The following is a 17,942-nucleotide window of genomic DNA, read 5'->3' on the forward strand; positions in this document are numbered from 1 at the left end:
CTGGCCTCCACAGACACCTAGTGCTGTAAAACCTTCTTCCCCATTTCTCTCTGGCTGCTGTAGCTTCTCTTCTCTTCTCTTCTCTTCTCTTCTCTTCTCTTCTCTTCTCTTCTCTTCTCTTCTCTTCTCTTCTCTTCTCTTCTCTTCTCTTCTCTTCTCTTCTCTTCTCTTCTCTTCTCTTCTCTTCTCTTCTCTTCTCTTCTCTTCTCTTCTCTTCTCTTCTCTTCTCTTCTCTTCTCTTCTCTTCTCTTCTCTTCTCTTCTCTTCTCTTCTCTTCTCTTCTCTTCTCTTCTCTTCTCTTCTCTTCTCTTCTCTTCTCTTCTCTTCTCTTCTCTTCCCTTCCCTTCCCTTCCCTTCCCTTCCCTTCCCTTCCCTTCCCTTCCCTTCCCTTCCCTTCCCTTCCCTTCCCTTCCCTTCCCTTCCCTTCCCTTCCCTTCCCTTCCCTTCCCTTCCCTTCCCTTCCCTTCCCTTCCCTTCCCTTCCCTTCCCTTCCCTTCCCTTCCCTTCCCTTCCCTTCCCTTCCCTTCCCTTCCCTTCCCTTCCCTTCCCTTCCCTTCCCTTCCCTTCCCTTCCCTTCCCTTCCCTTCCCTTCCCTTCCCTTCCCTTCCCTTCCCTTCCCTTCCCTTCCCTTCCCTTCCCTTCCCTTCCCTTCCCTTCCCTTCCCTTCCCTTCCCTTCCCTTCCCTTCCCTTCCCTTCCCTTCCCTTCCCTTCCCTTCCCTTCCCTTCCCTTCCCTTCCCTTCCCTTCCCTTCCCTTCCCTTCCTTTTCATTATGCTATGCTAGCCAGTCCTTCTGTATAATTTGATATATCTTATGTCAACCTTCAAAATACTGTTTTTTGCAACATTTGTTTTGAACAATAAAACTCTAAAGAAATACAGCTGATGTCTACCTCCAGATATACTTTCACTGCAATATTATAGTTTGTTTTAGCTGTGGTTAATGTAAATATCCATGAACTTGAGCTTTTAGCTAATTTCTCATTAAATTAAAGTGGTCTTAGTCAATTTCCATTGCATACATCAAATGCTACAACATTTCTAAGCATCTTTTATTTATTGTTCCGTGCTACTGTCCCCTGGGTAAAATTCATCTTTGTCCCAAAGTCTCATGGCTGCTAAGGGAAATGGCAAGAGGAAAATAGCCACAGCTAGCATTAGCCTGGGGATATCGCTTAGGGCAGAATATTGATTTGGTAAGACACTTACTCCCTACACAGGAACAACTCTGCTCTATACTTCTGTCTGTCTTTTCCCTTCTACTTTGAGGAGAAGATGTAGGAGAATAGCTTGTCAGGAGCAAGGCACCCTAATTTGTGGAAGAAGGCTTCTTCAGGTCCTGCAGTCTGCAGATCTCCAGGGCTAACTGCTCCCAGAGGAGGAAAGCTGGTCACTGGAGAAGGGGCTTTCCTTTGTCCTGGCAAGGCACAGTTGATAGTGGGCGATCCAGGGTGAAACAGATAGGAGGGGAACACAGTGAGACTTGGGCCAGGAAACATAATTTGTTCTTCCTCCAGAGCAGTAAAATGTACCTTTTGCCTATACTGATGAGAAGGTTTTAGCCAGCAATTTCTGTACTGCAGGCTGGAACAGGTATTCCCTGTACTGGTTTGAGCAGTGTCAGGTAACAGTAGCCAAAATGAGAATTACTCTCCAGAAAAGTTTTTGAGGAGAGATTTGCATTCACCATTCTTAATATACACCCGGAATGCGAAATAAATAAATAAATAAATAAATAAATAAATAATAATAATAATAATAAATCTTTCATTTAAATCTCTCTTAATAGAATGGATCTGGGTAGCTGAAGTTAACATTTGGTTATACTCTGTGTTTCTGGACTGGGAACGTGTGTGGTACAACTACCCAAATGCTGCTTGTCTCTGCAGTCATGATTACTGCTCATACTCTCAGAACTGAGGGTGGTCTAATATTTCACGTTGCAGGAAACAGTAGTAAGAGATTTCTCAGACTCTCAGGGAGTGCTGCTCCTGTTTTGGACTCTTTTATGTTCAAAGATCTGATTTAAGTTAAAAGTTTAAAATTTAAGTTTAAATTCTGCAGAGCTTGCTATTTTAGGTAGCATCAAGTTGACTTACAATGAGCAGCTTATATTTCTTGTTTTTCAATTGCTCTTTTCATAAGGCATGGAGATTTTTGGTGGTGTTACAAATCTCTATATTTATTTATATTATTTATATTTATATTTATATTTATAAAATAAGTACAATAAAAGAGTGACAGAGAAGCCAGTGTGTATTGTGGAAGACCAAAGTAATTTTAACATAGGAGACTTGATTTCATGAGGCAATATTCTCTCAGATCTCTATTCATCCATTTCTCTTTGCAGGATTAAAGGCAAAATTTCTTATCTTTGCTGTTTATCAGTAAAGCATTATGATGTTAAGTCTTGAAACACTTTATAATATGTCAGATTATTCCATCCAACAGAACAATAGAACAAGATTTATTTCAGTCAGGGAAAAAAAAAAAAAAAAAAAAAAAAAAAGTGCACAGTATCTTACACAGGAAAATGCCGATAACTTTTAAATTCTACCTCTGTAAGGACAATTTTAATTATGATTTCCTTTTCCATTTTTTATTAGTATTATTATTATTATTCCTTCTCACATGGTTATTCTTCCAAAAACTCCAATTGTCTTCAGCTGTTTGTTATCATTTGTTTTTCTGTACCAACTTTAATATTTCTTTAGGACTTCCATTCTCCTCTCTGTCTTCAAGACAGATTTGATTTTCCTCATTACATTTTCATTTTCATTAAGTTCATTATATGTTGCTGTCATCATATATTTGCTTTTACTAACACAGAAGAAACGGAAAAGGGTCAAACACAGTGGCCACGTCTTCCAGAGCTGGTCTGAGAGATGTCTGTGATAGATTCAGGAGTTATCTCTGCCACACAAGCTGACCCCCAGCTATTTCCCACATGCTACCTACATAAAGCACCTTTTCTCCATAACCTGGTGTCACCACAGTGAATCTCCTCAGAAAGTCCTTCCACAGAGGCATTTTAGCCATGCATGTCTTGGAACTGCAACTACTTGATTCAAGGATAATTAGAGTAACATGTGATATAAGCATCTTCTTTTCATAATATAAAAAACCTGTGCAATCCACAAACTTAAATAGATAGTAAAAAAATCAGCTACAGCCCAAATGCCGAAATTCCTGTTTTCAATCAGACCTTTCCTGTTACTCATTTAAAGTATCCTGCAGAGGGGATTTAGGGTGGGGAAGGAACAAGGGAGGGTGCTGTGTGACTGCTGTTCCAGCCAACAGGGGCTCAGCAGTTAACAAATATGGGTTTTAGCAAAACAACTAGTTCTGCTACTTTAACCCATTTTCTTTTTCCTATCGGCAAATAACATGTATACCAAACATTCGGCCCCAGTGTTGTATTTCTCCCATCATTTTTATGCATTTCATTCAGCCCTTTTTGCAGATTGTTGCTAGAATGAAGTCAGAGCTTTTAGAGATCAAACTTCCTATTGTTCTTTGAATAAGAGATTGTATTTGAGTACAGAGATTTGCATAAGAATTAGTCCCCTTCCTTGTGTCGTCAGCTATTTTCAGCTCAGTGTAGCAATCTTCGATTTCTTGGTTGTAACTATGGCAATAAGATTAGATGATATTCAGTAAAATTCGTTTTACAAATTAGCATGGGGGGGTGCCCATGACTGTGATAGAAGGAATAACGTAAAAACAGTGAGGAATAAAAATGAAATTAATTCAGAATATTCTTCAGAATAATGATTATAAAATTAATCCAGCACCATCTGGTACTTTGTGAATGATTTACAGTTAGCCACAATAAACATGATGGTATCAATGGTCATGATGGGGGCTATAGTTCTTACTCTATGTTATTTAAAAATAAAAATAAAAATAAAAAAGTTAACCCCATTTTGGATGGATGTTGATTTCTCTGATCTATAACTTTTGTAACAGAAGCAGTCAAATCAATTTCAAACACTCTCATTACAATACAAATCTACAAAACTTGTTATGGTCTGAAAATAAATAAATAAATAAATAAATAAAGTCTTGCTCCAGGCCTCAGGTCATGTTATAATGAGGGTAAGAATGAACAGTGGTAGGCACTATCTGGAGTTCTTCCTCAGCCTTTCTGCTGCATGGTACAATCCTGTCAGTTCATCAGAACAGCAAACCTTAATTTGCACACACTAAATATGGCTTCCTGAAGTTTTGCATCTTTTCCAATAAATCTCGAGTTTGATCATATTTCATTACTAATGAGTCTCCTGTCCATACCTAACCTTTGCTGTTCTGAATGATACACGCAAACAGAGTTAGAAGGCAGACAGTTTTAGATGCCTATTTTTCAGATGTTTACCAAACATATTTTTATAGATTTATATATACAATATATATACAAATACATATATACAATATATATACAAATATATATTTATATATTTGTACTTTCCCAAGGAAATGATTATCTTAATAAAAAATGTACTGTGAAAAATAATTATCAAAAAGTATTTGAGTAGGTGATTCTAATGTTAGGCTGTGATATATGTGCTGTGATATATACATGTATATATGACATTTAATGGATGCTATGGTTCTTTCACTGTATATTAAGAAAATATGAAATTTCAAAAACAACAAATGACTTATGAACAAGAACTTATTTTTCTTCTTCCCAAAACACAGTCTTTCACAACTTTTCTTGGTTGCAGGTCAGCATATTAGAAGGCTGTGAGAGATCAGCCCTGCAGCTTTGCACAAGAAGACAGCACAAATGTGTGAAATTTCATCTCCCACCACAGTTTAAGTTCAAATTATGTCCTTCAGTATTACACAAGGCCTTTGTTGCTGCACAAACTGAATTGTCCTCATGGAACAAATGCATGTTTGAACTGCATAAAGGAGTTTTACCTTTATAAATAATGTCCATCAGCCCCTATTCACAGTTTGACTAGATCATCTTATGAAACTGCATGCACAGATTCCAAAATCACAAGTAGCCAAACCTGACCCTTCAGGAGGAAGGTGGAGTAAGAGATTATGTAGACCCATTCAGGACTACTATTTCTCTTTGGAAGGATCATCTTAAGGTACCTTTTCAGAGCTCAGTCCTGAAGCAGCAAAGATGTTAGCACAAACACTCAGAGACCTTCAGAATGAAGCCCTTATTTCCCACTTGACCATTGTGGGCATTCACAAAGTAAATGAACATGCAACTCTATTGACTACTTTTTCTCTCTAATACCTTCCTGTGAAGTTATTTAATTGCAAATCCTCACTGAAAACCAGGAAAATGGATATCACTTCCCAAGACACATCATGTATTATCAAAATTGCTTTGTGTCTCTTCTCAGGTAGAAAGAAAGGCTAGTGGGGTGGAATTTACTTGCTCTCACTATTGGTTATCTATAAAATTGTTTGTTGTTCTAAATGAAAACAAATGGATGCTTGCATATAAATAATCATAACCTATTTTCTTGCCAGCAAAACATATTTCAGTTGGTAGTATATAAAGCTCCAGATACACAAAGGCTCAGAAATTAGTGTGTTTTTTGTTGTTGTTTTTGTTGTTGTTTGTTTGTTTGTTTTTGTTTGTTTAATGGCTTATTCTGTAGGACAAAACAGCACATACAAGACCATGCAGTTTTAAACCCTCCATACATTTGCAAGGCTGGATTCAGCAGTATGCTTAGTTTTGCTGTGAATCTCTGAAACAGATCATACCACAGCACAAATTCACCTTATACAGGGTATGCATTACAACCAGGTTGTATAATGCAATGTGACAGTAGAATGGCAATGCTGCAGATACCAGATTACTAAAATCTGTGTAATATGTAGTTCTCAGTGCTGAGAGTTCAAATTAAAAAAAAAATAAATAAAATAAAATAATTAAAAAAAAAAAAAAACACACACTAGGAAAGCTAAAATCAAATACTGTAATTTAGGAGGCAACAGGGCATCCATCCCTGTTAAAAAAAATAAAAAATAAAAAATAAATAAAAATAAAAAATAAAAAGATCAAGTAGGTCTGTGTTGGCTGTTTCCTTCCCAGGTAGGAAGACCATCAGCCAAGGACACAGCTTGCCAGGTGGTGAGCTAGGTGAATGGAATCACACCATCTAAACCATGTGAAAGTGTAATTTAAACTCTTGACATTTACTAGAATATAAAATACAGTTCTCATAGTTTTAAATCATGTCATTTAGAAAAAAAAAAAAAAACACACAGGATAGGTAGGAATCTTATAAGGACGACACATTTTCAAGAATCCCTACAAGGGATATCTGCTCCTTCATTCTTATGCAATGGAGAGATTTTCCTTGGTCTAACACCCTTGGATTTCCACCCTAAATCTCATCTCCTGTTCAGGTGCCAGAAGTTCTGCCTTTAAGCATTTCTGAGTTTCTTTTTTATGGGCAGCACAGCTCAATAAGTAACTTGTCTGATAGCAGCTGCCCAATAAAACTCTTTTCCAAGCATCAAAGTAAATAGCAGTAACAGACCCTCCAAACACACACACACCCTACCTCAGGTGTCCCTATTCCCAGACAGAAAAGACATGGCCTGTGTTATTTCATTTTTTTGAGTTGAAGGTGTGTGAGATTGGATGTGTGTGTGCACTAATAGTGGGATACAGCTGACAGTTCAGTTGAGAGCAGGTGAGGCATGGGTTAACAAAAGGTAGGTGAAAACACCTATCCTGCGTGTCTTGGGAAATGTTGCAGATTATGTTTATAAATAAAGGGAAAAGACGCCACCTTAAAAGAAAAAAAATAGTTTTCAGGTACTAAACTGACCTGCAAACTTGGTTATTTCATCTGTATTTTCTTGGCCAATCAAGGCCATAAAGCCTTGAAATGCTACATAAAATCAGTTAGGTGTATCAACAGCTTTTGTAATAGATGACAGTGTTTCTGCTTTTAATTTGTGTTATAATGTTTAATAATGCCTACCTCTGATTGAAGGAAATGTCTGAGTGTAATGGGAGCCTGTGGATAAGGTTTGCTCTCCTGTTGTCCTTCACGTACTGAGAACAATGTAGAAAATGAGTCATTACTTAGCTGACAATGTAGCAGATCAGAAGTAGCTGATATTTATCTCTGATTAGGAAGACATCACTATAGTTCTTTTTACCTGAGCAACTTAAAACCTTTTCTTTAATCTGAGAAAAAGGAAGCTCCACTGTTGTACTGAGTGAAGGATATTTTTAGAGTTACTGAATACGGTAGGATCAGAATTTCCACTTGTCTTTGAAATGTGTTGGAGCTTTCCTGCTTGTGGACTAGATTTCTTTGTCTCATTATAGCCTGTCCATCCTACCCTTTCTACAGTTCTCATGAGATGTAAGAAATACATGGGGGGCATACTTGTATATGTACCACAAACAAGGCTTAATTCTTTGGGTGGGTAGCTAACCAGACAACTGTCAGCTCCTTTAGGCTGAAATTTGGAGGGCTATAAGGCCCTGTATGCTTTTTCTGTTAGTGCTGTTATAAGTGAAATGAAATAACAAAAACATCACCCATTGAAAAATTCTATATAACTTTACTTTTTGGATTTTTGCGGAATTGAGCTATCAGAGGTGGAAAGCACAGTAAAAAAAAAAAAAATCTACATGAAAAAGGAAAAAACAAAGTAATTTTGCAAAGTGCTTTGGGCTATATGAGGTATAGAAATATTTTTAGCAATTTTAATCAAGCTACAAGGAAAATTACACAGCGTATTCATTCTTGTAGTGTTTATATAAAGTCAGTATGCATCATCAGTATGGGTTTTGCAGTGCTAAATGGAACATTCAGCTGAAACAGTGAGACCCGCTGTGTTTCTTGATACAGCTGATATGAAGGACATTGGTTACCTTTACCACAAAAATACATGGTAATTTTTATTATATTTTTTCTACAAAGTCATGTGTAAGTTCACCATGCTTATGAAGAAATCAGAATTTGGCTTAGTTTTAGTTGGTTTTTCTCTATTTCTACTTTCAAACATTAAGGCAATAGTGTTCAATTCATGAGCAGGAAGACTGTATCTTTATGGTCTACATCAAAGCAAGAGCAGGAGGCTCTACTTCTCTACATGGCTTCTTCCTTAAATATCAGAACAAACCCTCCTCTGTAGATGGAAAAAAAAAAAAAAAAAAAAAAAAAGAAAGGGTTTGGGAAGGGAGGCAGGGAGAGAAAGGGGTATCGGGGGGGAATTTTCTGACAAAAGACTATGATCTGTGAGAACCCATAAGGAAGCATTATGAGCATCATCACCAGCATATATTTCATCTCTTTACGGATGACAGTGCTGCTGGTTTTGTGACTCATTCACAGCTTCTCGCTCTCTTGTGGTTGTTGCACATATGTGGACAGCGGCTGGCAGCAGCCTAGTGCAGGAAATCTTTGCCCTAGCTGGCATGTGGGAGCAGCCTGTAGGTCAGCATACTCAGAAAGGGACAGAAAGTAGGATCATCTGATCAATGTTTTGAAAAAGCTGTAGTGCAGGAGGCAAATTGACAGGGACAGGCTCTTTTCAGTGGTGTGCAGAGATAGGGCAAGGGGCAATGGCCAAAAATTGGAACACAGGAAATTCCACAGAAACATGCATAAGAACTTTACAGTGAAGGTCACAGAGCACTGGAACAGGCTTCCCAGAGAGGTTGTAGAGTCTTCTGCTCTGAAGATATTCAAGACCCACCTGGAAGTTTTCCTGCTGAACATACTACAGGGAACCTGCTTTCAGCAGGGGGTTTGGACTAGATGATCTCCAGTGGTCCTTTCCAACCCCTACAATTCTGTGATTCTGTGTGATCCATCCTGAGTCCAATACCCTAAGACACTGCTGTCACAGATCACTACTGTTATTGCAGCAGATCCTGCAGTAGTGCCCCAAATCCCCATACAATAACAAGAACCTGATGTCTGAATACATACTACAGTGCAGCCAATTCCTGTAAGAAATGCAGTAGCTCAATGTGAAAATTTCCTGATTCAATCTTTGCTTGTTCTTTCTGAACCACTGGAGCTGCTCTTTGCTAGAGGGTAGTCCTACTGTGCCATTTCCTGGTGTAAATCACTTTACACTCAGCTACAACTCTCTTGCCTGTTTGCTTGCCAAATCAACAGGAAGGCTCATACTTAATTTTCAGGTATCTGCATTTGCTTGCTTCACCTATTAAACATGTTGACGGGCTGCTTTATTAATTGAAAGTACAAGAGAAAGAGGAGGCAGAAAGCAATGAGCAAGGAGTTTCTCACAAACTGATAAAATTTACTCACTGATTTTCTTGAAACTTGTAGTAGCTAGGTGTCTCTGAAATTGCTTACTATTTGATATGAAATACAGTCCATTGCTGGTCACTACATCTGTGTGCTACCTGTAGCCCACATGTTTGAGGAGTATGTGGAACTCAAGAGGGATAGATTTTTATTATTTATGCCCCCTGCTCAAGAGAACATTTCATTCTAACTGGGCAACACTTAGTAACACATTGAATGTGTAGAACATGCCTCACTTGTCACTAGAAACAAAAACAAATTGCAGAAATGGAAACCAGTTTTCATAGACCTTGATGTGTTGGGATGCCTGCTACTGCTCTGGTCCATTTCTAATTGCCACAGAGAAGATGGAGTTGTCCAAGCAATGTGTCTTACCAGACTGTGCTGCATCTACCTGGCAACCGTCATTAACCAGCTGGAGAAAGAGATCATTTTCTCAAAGAGGCAGTCAGCTCAAAATTGACAACAATCTAGAAAACTAAATCTTGCAACTTCTTTATGTTAGCTGATACATATTGGTGAAAGAGATCAATAATGTATTTTATTAGAGGAGTTCTGATAAAGCAGCATTGTGTGGTTTTTAAACACTACAGCTTAGATATTATTGAAATGTGTTTTTGTTTTGATGAATAAAATATAACATTAACTGTAGTGAAAAAGAAAAGCCCAAGCTTTCTAACCTCATTAAAAGCAAAAATATTTCTGATCCAAATGTTCCCATTTGGATACTTTTGTTATTCTGATTTATTGAATGACTTCTTTTATCCAAAATCTTTAGTGACTTTAAAAATTCAGTGACGTATTCATAAATCAGATGAATTTTGCATAAGATACTTATCTTTCATTGGTGTGTGGTTGGGGCACATTGTGACTGCATTTCTCTAGGCATCTTCCCAGAGAAACAATACCAAAATTGTTCAGAAAACATCCCATTTTTACCAGTGAAAATCTTGACTAGAACTGGTGACCCACTGTCCCTTACAACAATGAGCTATTTGAAGGAGATGCTCCAGATGGGCATTGTATTACTTTTCCCTCATGAAAATGCTGGCTAAACACCAGCCTCAAACACAACTAAGATGATAAAAGTGAATTGTTTAAAGAGGATGTGGACATACTGAGGTAAATAACAGCACAGTTTAGACGATCAGCACATATCAGTAGCTGACTGCATATTAAACTGTTTCAATTTACAGCAAAAATAAAAATAAAAAAGCTACAGATCTGGTCAAAGTTTTTATTAACACAGATGCACATCTGATTATGAACCAAGAAAAATATTTATTTTTTTGCTGATGTCGTTTTTACTGCTTGCAAATATTCATTAATTTATTCTGTTTTACTCAAGACACCATATGCAAATATGATTAAATTGATATATAGACAACAGTTTGTTTGTTTTATTCACAAACAACAGAATAAGTGCCCCAGCAGTGTATAATATCCATTATCAAAGACACTCAAAACTCACCTGGACAATGCTCTGAGCAAACTTATCAAGGCTGACACTTCTTTGAGTGAGCAGTTGGATTTCCAAAGGTCTATATTATCATACAGTGGAAGTGTTATTTATTTGTGCCTTTCTCTCAGTCATACCAAAACTTTCCTCACCTTGAGTTTCCCTCTAACTGGCCTAGTGTGAAAGGTTCAGCCTGAAAAATAAATAAATAAATAAATAAACAATTTAAGCTCTTTCATTTCGAAGTCAGCTGGGGAGCTTTATATGGGGGAGAGGGGTAATGGCCAAAAAAAAAAAAAAAAAAAAAAAAAAAAAAAGTATATATCTCTTTCTGGACATAGTTATGGTGGGGCCATCCTGGTTAGTAAGTTGCAAAATCATGCAACCTTCTGCCAGGGACTTGTGCCACAGCCAGAGCAACTTGACCAGGAAGACAAGGCCTCAGGCACAAGCCCTTAAATCAAGCAGGGGACTGAAGATAAGTGTCAGGAGTGGGAAGCATCAGGGGGAATCATCAGTGTAGTCCTACCAGTGCCACAGCCGGAGCACAGGCTGACCAAGTTGCAGGAGCCTGGACAATTCCCTCCTCCATGGGCCTGGGCCTTTCTTCCTTCCCTCCCTGGATCAGCAGTATGGGGTGGGCACCCCCTCTTAAAATGACTCAAACTTTTGCACGTTTGTAGCTTTTACTCTGCATGGTAGAAATTGCATATGTTCACATGACATTTGGCTACCTGAAATAAAGCTTTCATAGCAACAACTGGGTTAGCTCTTGCCTCTTGTTTGTTTGTTTGTTTGTTTGGGTCTTTTTAAGGCACATGTAAAGTGCTTCCACTAGCATGAGCAGAGGTCTTGTGTTTTTTGTCTTCTGCTCAGACTTGGACACACTTGCATAGGCATAAACGACTATGCAAGGTAAAGAAGAAGCTAATTCCCTGTATAGTTACTCACAGAAAAGACTGTTTCCTACTAGTTTCTCTTGAGAAAATGATTGATGCATGAAGTAGTAAGAAATAGCCTCCAAGCTAAGCCTTTTTTACCCCTCTTCACTTAGATCTCTGAAGGATTTGTCCAGCACAGACTAAGACACTTTTTATCATAGGAAAAGCTTGGTGTTTTTTTGTGTTGTTGTTTTAGTTTTGTGTGTGTGTGTTTGTTGGTTTTGTTTTGTTTTGTTTTGTTTTTTGGGGGGGAGGGCTATTAGTTTTTTTTTTGGTTGGTTGGTTGGCTGTTTGTTTTGTGGTTTGTTTTTTAACTTCTTATAGCTTGCAGTGCCATCATCACTTTTGTGAAATATATTTTTCTTCTAAAGGTATTGTAACAGAAATCACATTTGCAATGAATTTCCATGTAATATGCATGCAGTGTTTGGCAACTGCATTCATTTTTCTCTTTTTGATTTCACACAGTCATTGCAGGTAGCATACTGTGACATCATTGTCAGTAGTAACAATCCTTCCTTTTTCTGTTTTGTTTTAATATTTTGAGACAAACTCCTGTGCATCTATTTCCTGTCAGATCCAGCTGATTTAACTGAGTACAGATGAAAAACAACTAATGAACTTCCTGTACCACTGGTTGTAAAGAGCATCCAGCAACAACCCTTAACATACACTTGCAAATTTGCTTCCTCTTCCATGACATGAAAGATTTCTTTGGAAGTGCCTTTGTCTTATCTTAGACTTGAAGCTATTTATCACTGAGAACTACGGCTTCTTTAATCAGCCAACCCTAATAGACATTGGCTCTGTTACAAGCATTAGGTATATACCTTCCATCTTAAAGTACTTGTCTTAGAATTCTCTAATTAGGCAGAAACACAATTTCTATAGAGAAAGAGGGATTATATGAAAGATTTTGAACTCACGTTGACTATATATATATATATATATATATTATTTATCCAGCAGAAGGAGAGAATATTCTTGACATTGAATATTTTTAGGACTTGCTTTCATACTGTTATCTGAATAGATCTGAAAAAATATCTTTACAAAACCTAGTATTTTTATTTATGTTAAGATGTTTGTGGCCAAGATCAGGGGCTCTTTTTACTGCATACTCTAGAAATATATGTAAGAGAATGCCTAGCAGAGATTATTATTTGAATAGGCAACACAGGGAAAATGTGGGAAGACTGGCATTTACTATTGCTTCTGTTTGTTTGTTTGTTTGTTTGTTTGTGATTATTGCTTATGTTTTACAGATAAGGAACAGAAACACAAGGAGAGCTCTTCTGACATTTTGCAGTGTAATAATCACACTGGAAACCAAGTAATCTGTCAGAAAAGTGGTCTGCTGCCCATCTTCTATAGCTAGTGCCCATTCCCCTGTAGGACAACACCAGAAAGATGAAAATTCACTGTTGAAACAAGGATGCTCATGCATCAGAAAACACACACCACAGGCAGAGCTGTAGCTTCTTGCTTTTCTGGGAGATAATGGCAATCTTGCAATCTGAAAGCTAATGTAAAATCTTTGAATACATGCTGGTAATCTCACTCCCAAAATACTTCACTGAAGAGCTTGTCGGCTTCCAGGTATAGCTGCAGATACAGTAGGTGTTATCATCCCAAGTGTGCATGGCTGTACCTACCTGTGCCAGTCCCTGGCATTAGTCTGGTGTGACTGGATGCTCTTAATTCAACAAGGGGCTTAGCTGTAAAGAGGTATTGATAGAAAATAAAGGAAGACTAGCAAAGAAATGCTCTCACCCTTTGTGAGATGCTGTGTGCCTATTCACATTAGCTTGACCACTTCCTACCTCCAGCTCTTTCCTGAATGTTTACACCTCAAGAGAGTGATAACTTCCATCTGTAAGTGGAAGTACTGCTGGACAGTTTGTATTCAACATACAGTTTGTACTGTGAGGTTTTCTTTAGTTACTTTACGTCCAGTTAATCATAAATAAATTATCATTCTTGAATGAAGAGAGATTTGGGCCTGAGGAAGCACAACTTAGTCATTGTTATTACAAACTTAAGACAATATATTTCTGGACTAAAATATAACAAGCTATTAAGTTCTCTTTCACTGTGAAATATTCCTATTTTTGTTGAGCAGGAATTTCCTTATCCACTGATTTTTTTCCATATTAGCCACTGCAACTGTTTTCTTGTTTTCTGTTTTTTTGTTTGTTTTTGTTTGTTTGTTTGTTTGTTTTTTAATCTTCCATGTAATTTTTCCCAATATCTTCTATCTTAATGAGATTTTTTCACATTCAGAGAGGTTGTGTCCCCAATTCTGAATCACCTAGTATTACAAGAATAAAAGTATCATGAAATTTGGCTGTAAAATGGGGTCAGTTACATGTAGTTTGTAATTACATATGTGTGTGTTTGTGTGTTTATCCAACAAAGATATTAAGAAAATATACTCAGTTACCAGCTCAGTCAACAAAGAACACTTTCATATTTAATCACGTATTGTCATTACAGCATATTATTATTTCTGAGACATACACAGATTTGACCTTTATTATTCAAATTTTTAGTTAATGTATTTTAACAATGCTGTGCTTTTGGTTCATGTAAAATAGTGTGTTTTGTTTTGTTTTGTTTTGTTTTTTTCTAAAATTAGATCATTTAATAACAATAATGAATATGAGCTTTAATCTGCATACAGCCCTGTCCTTTTACTCCCTTAAGGTTCTAAATTGAGATCTTTTCATGCATTGTAATTTGGGAAGTTGTTCCTGAGCAATTGCACACACAGTTAAGCTAATCTTTCTTCCTCAGGATGGGAGATTCCTTCCTGATGCAAAACTAGGGACTACGATTTCCTTTTCCAGGATACTTGACTTTGACTGATAGCAGCTAACTTAGTTCTTAAAATGTCCCCTGAAGCTGATGCTGCCAAGCTCAGAGCTGTGTGACCTGCCCTCCTGAGGCAGAGCATCCTGTGCGTAAAGCCATTGTGTCTCAGGGCGTGTGTGTGTAGCAGTCTCTGTGGGTGCATGTATGGGTGTATATGGAGAGGGCAAACCTCTTTCATCAAGATTTCTTCAGCTGAAACAGCAAGTCAGATCCAAACACAGAACTAAAGTCAAGGCAAGAAACCAAGAAAAAAAAAAATAATGTTTGGGCAAAATATAGGCTAAGGAAAAAAAAAAATACTGATACTAGCAAGAAAAACAGAATGACATAATCCACTTGAATGGAAAATTACATGTTCTTCCAATCTGTCTTTCTGGGTCAGTTTCTCAGTTCCTCGGTTATAAGCTGATAAGTTATAAGCTGTCATATTGTCATTCACACCTGTGCAGAGTACAAGTGTAGCAGACAGTTTTCTTCCTTTTGCACCCATGTTAATGCTTTCTATTTAGTTCTGCTCTTTCTGCAGCAGGAAAGGTGGAGAGTCAGCCTTCCCAGATGTACACACCAGATCTCTTCAGAGAAGGACCTGTCCTCCATTCTTACTTCAATAAAGAGGAACAAGCTTGTATTAACACCATCCCAATGGATTTAAGAAGGAATTAACATAAGCCTGTCTCCCACCCCATATCACTGTCAGTCCTTCTGCCAGACTCCTAGTCCCTGGCCAGCTGGTCCCAGTTTTCATTCAGTACCCTTTTTGTCTTAGGTCTGCCCAGAAATCCTTGCCCAGTATTAGCCACCCTGATTTCAGTGCTCTGCTATCTCACAGTCCCCTGATTTGTGGCTCCATCTTCTTTCCACCTGATTCAAATCTCTAAGTCAAGAAAGTCAAGACCACAGCAGATACATTCCTCTACCTCCAAAGCAAAGCCCCTGAAACATCCTTAGAGGCAGACACAAGTAGTGTGCATAAAATTCAACAACTTCAGGCTATAGCCATGGGCTGTGCTATGCTCAGCATGAAGAAGCACCTCAGAGAAAAACTATCCTGCCCTAGCAAGTCGCTGCAGAGCATGCGTGAGCTGTCGTCTCCTGTGGGTTTGTAACTTACACTCACCATGTGATTTAAATGACCAGCTACTGCAGTCTGCTTCTGAATAGAAAATGCTTTCCATGGAGCATGCCAGGACCAGCCTTGGAGTAACTCACAGGATGAATATCTTTGAGTGCGGAATAAATCTCAGCAAGTAGAAAACAGACATCTGACGTGTCACAAACATGACAGGAAGGGAGGATGGAGCTGAAATTAATAAAGTATCTTGTGGCAAATTATTTACCTAGTTCTAGAAAAGACAGGGGGCCAGATCCTGAGGTGATGTAAATCACCCTAATCCTATTAAATTCAAGGAAAATATTTTAAGTCTAAATGAGACTTCTGCACCATGTAATTTGACTTCTGTCATGACATAAGATAGGAAATTTCAGCCATTCACCTCTTTATTAAGTTTAATGCTAATTATTTTTTTGGGTTAACATTAATGGTCATTGGGCTTGAAGTGTTTTTTCACTGTTTCAAACTATCTTGTAACACTGATACTTCAGAACAAATATGTATACTTACATATATGCATATATGATTGTGTGTAAATACATTCACTGCAGGGGGAGGAGGGAAGGCTATCTTTAATGTTATTTGTGTTTAATTAAGCTCCTAGCAGAGAGCCTTTCAACTTATTTTCAGTTGAGGGAAAATATCCATATAATGAATGTCAACAGAATGACTTTTGCATTTCCCACATTTTTTTATTTTTATTTTTTTTTTTAATCACAGCCCTAATCATAGAACCATGGAATCAGAGAATCAACCACAGAATCATAGAATCACATAATTCCTTGGGTTGGAAGGGACCTTATAGATCATCTAGTTCCAACCCCCCGCCCATGCCACCCACTAGACCAAGTTGCTCAAAGTCCCATCTGACCTGGCCTTGAACACTTCCAGGGATAGGACATTCTATTTAAAAATCTGAAAGGTCACTCTGCAGAAATTCGGGGTCCTGAGTTTGCTCTTTGTCAGGATCACAAACTCAACCAGGATTTGGTCACTCCAGCCCAGACTGCCTCCAATCTTAAACTCTTTAATGAGTTCATCTACACCAGAAAGCACCAGGCCCAGCAACACTTCTCTGGCTGGTTTGTCTGATACCTGGACAAGGAAGTTATCCTCAGTGCCCTCCAGGATTGCTTACAGCCTGCAGTGTGGCTTTCCCAGCAGACATTGGGATGGATGTCATTTCCATAGAATCTGAAGGTGATATTATGTGCAGCTAAGTTGTCAAATGCTTGTTCTTCTCTGGATCAGTCATGGTAGCTGCAAATATTGTAGATACAGGCATGGACATAACATCTTACCTTCCTCAACCCTGAGAAACAACATCTGAGGGAAAGAACCTGGCTAAGGCAAAAGGGGCAGAGAGCTGTCTGTCTTGTAAACAGCAGGTTTGATAACTGAGAGAAAACAAGGCAGTAAGTGACTCCTGCTGAAAACATTTATGCCAAGGACAGAAACCAAGTATTTTCATATGCATGAATGACATACTGTGAATTCTCCTGTGTTTGCTATGCTGTGTACGTGTGTGTGTGTCTGTGTGGTTGCTAATTAGTTTATATGACAGAACACAATATAATTAAAGTGTTTTATATTAAATCTCACAATTTAAAATTGCTGCAGCTAATAACCTGTTTTCTGAGTTTAGATTAATGGTGACATCTAATTGCGCTGTAACTGTGCTACAGCTGGCTATCCATGCATCATTGTAGGAGTGCCCAGTATCACAGAGGAGACTGATAGAGATCAGCCTGCCCTGACTGTCCTCAGTGCCTTGGGTAACCTAGGACTATAAAATTAATCATATGCAATTAGGCATAAATGTAATTATTGAAAAGTTGCTGTAAAGCAAAAGATGTCCCTTTTAGCTCCTGGTAAACATTTGCATAGTAAGCACAAATACGGCAGATCACTTTCACTAAGCAAATGTTTTCTTGGTGTGAACATCCTGTTAAACATATTGAAAAATTTTGAAGGATAATTGCTCAAAATAAATAAATAAGTAAATCTCAGTAAATATACTGTGATTATTCATTCATGCACCCTAACAATTGTCCATTACAAGTACACAATTGTTACCTACCACTTTGACTAAAAGTTCTCTCTGTTGCTTTTTCATCATTCAAATTCATCTTCAAAATTAATGTTTGTCTCAACCCTGTAAAGGTGTCATTTTGCCAACACTGTTTTTTGCTCTATGACACTAGCTTCTTTAGTGACTTTACACTTAGTGACTGTGTAATCTTGGTTTTGTTTTCATTTGTGTTCTGCTACTGG

The sequence above is a fragment of the Aythya fuligula genome, chromosome Z (genome assembly GCF_009819795.1).
Source record: "Aythya fuligula isolate bAytFul2 chromosome Z, bAytFul2.pri, whole genome shotgun sequence".
NCBI lineage: Eukaryota > Metazoa > Chordata > Aves > Anseriformes > Anatidae > Aythya > Aythya fuligula.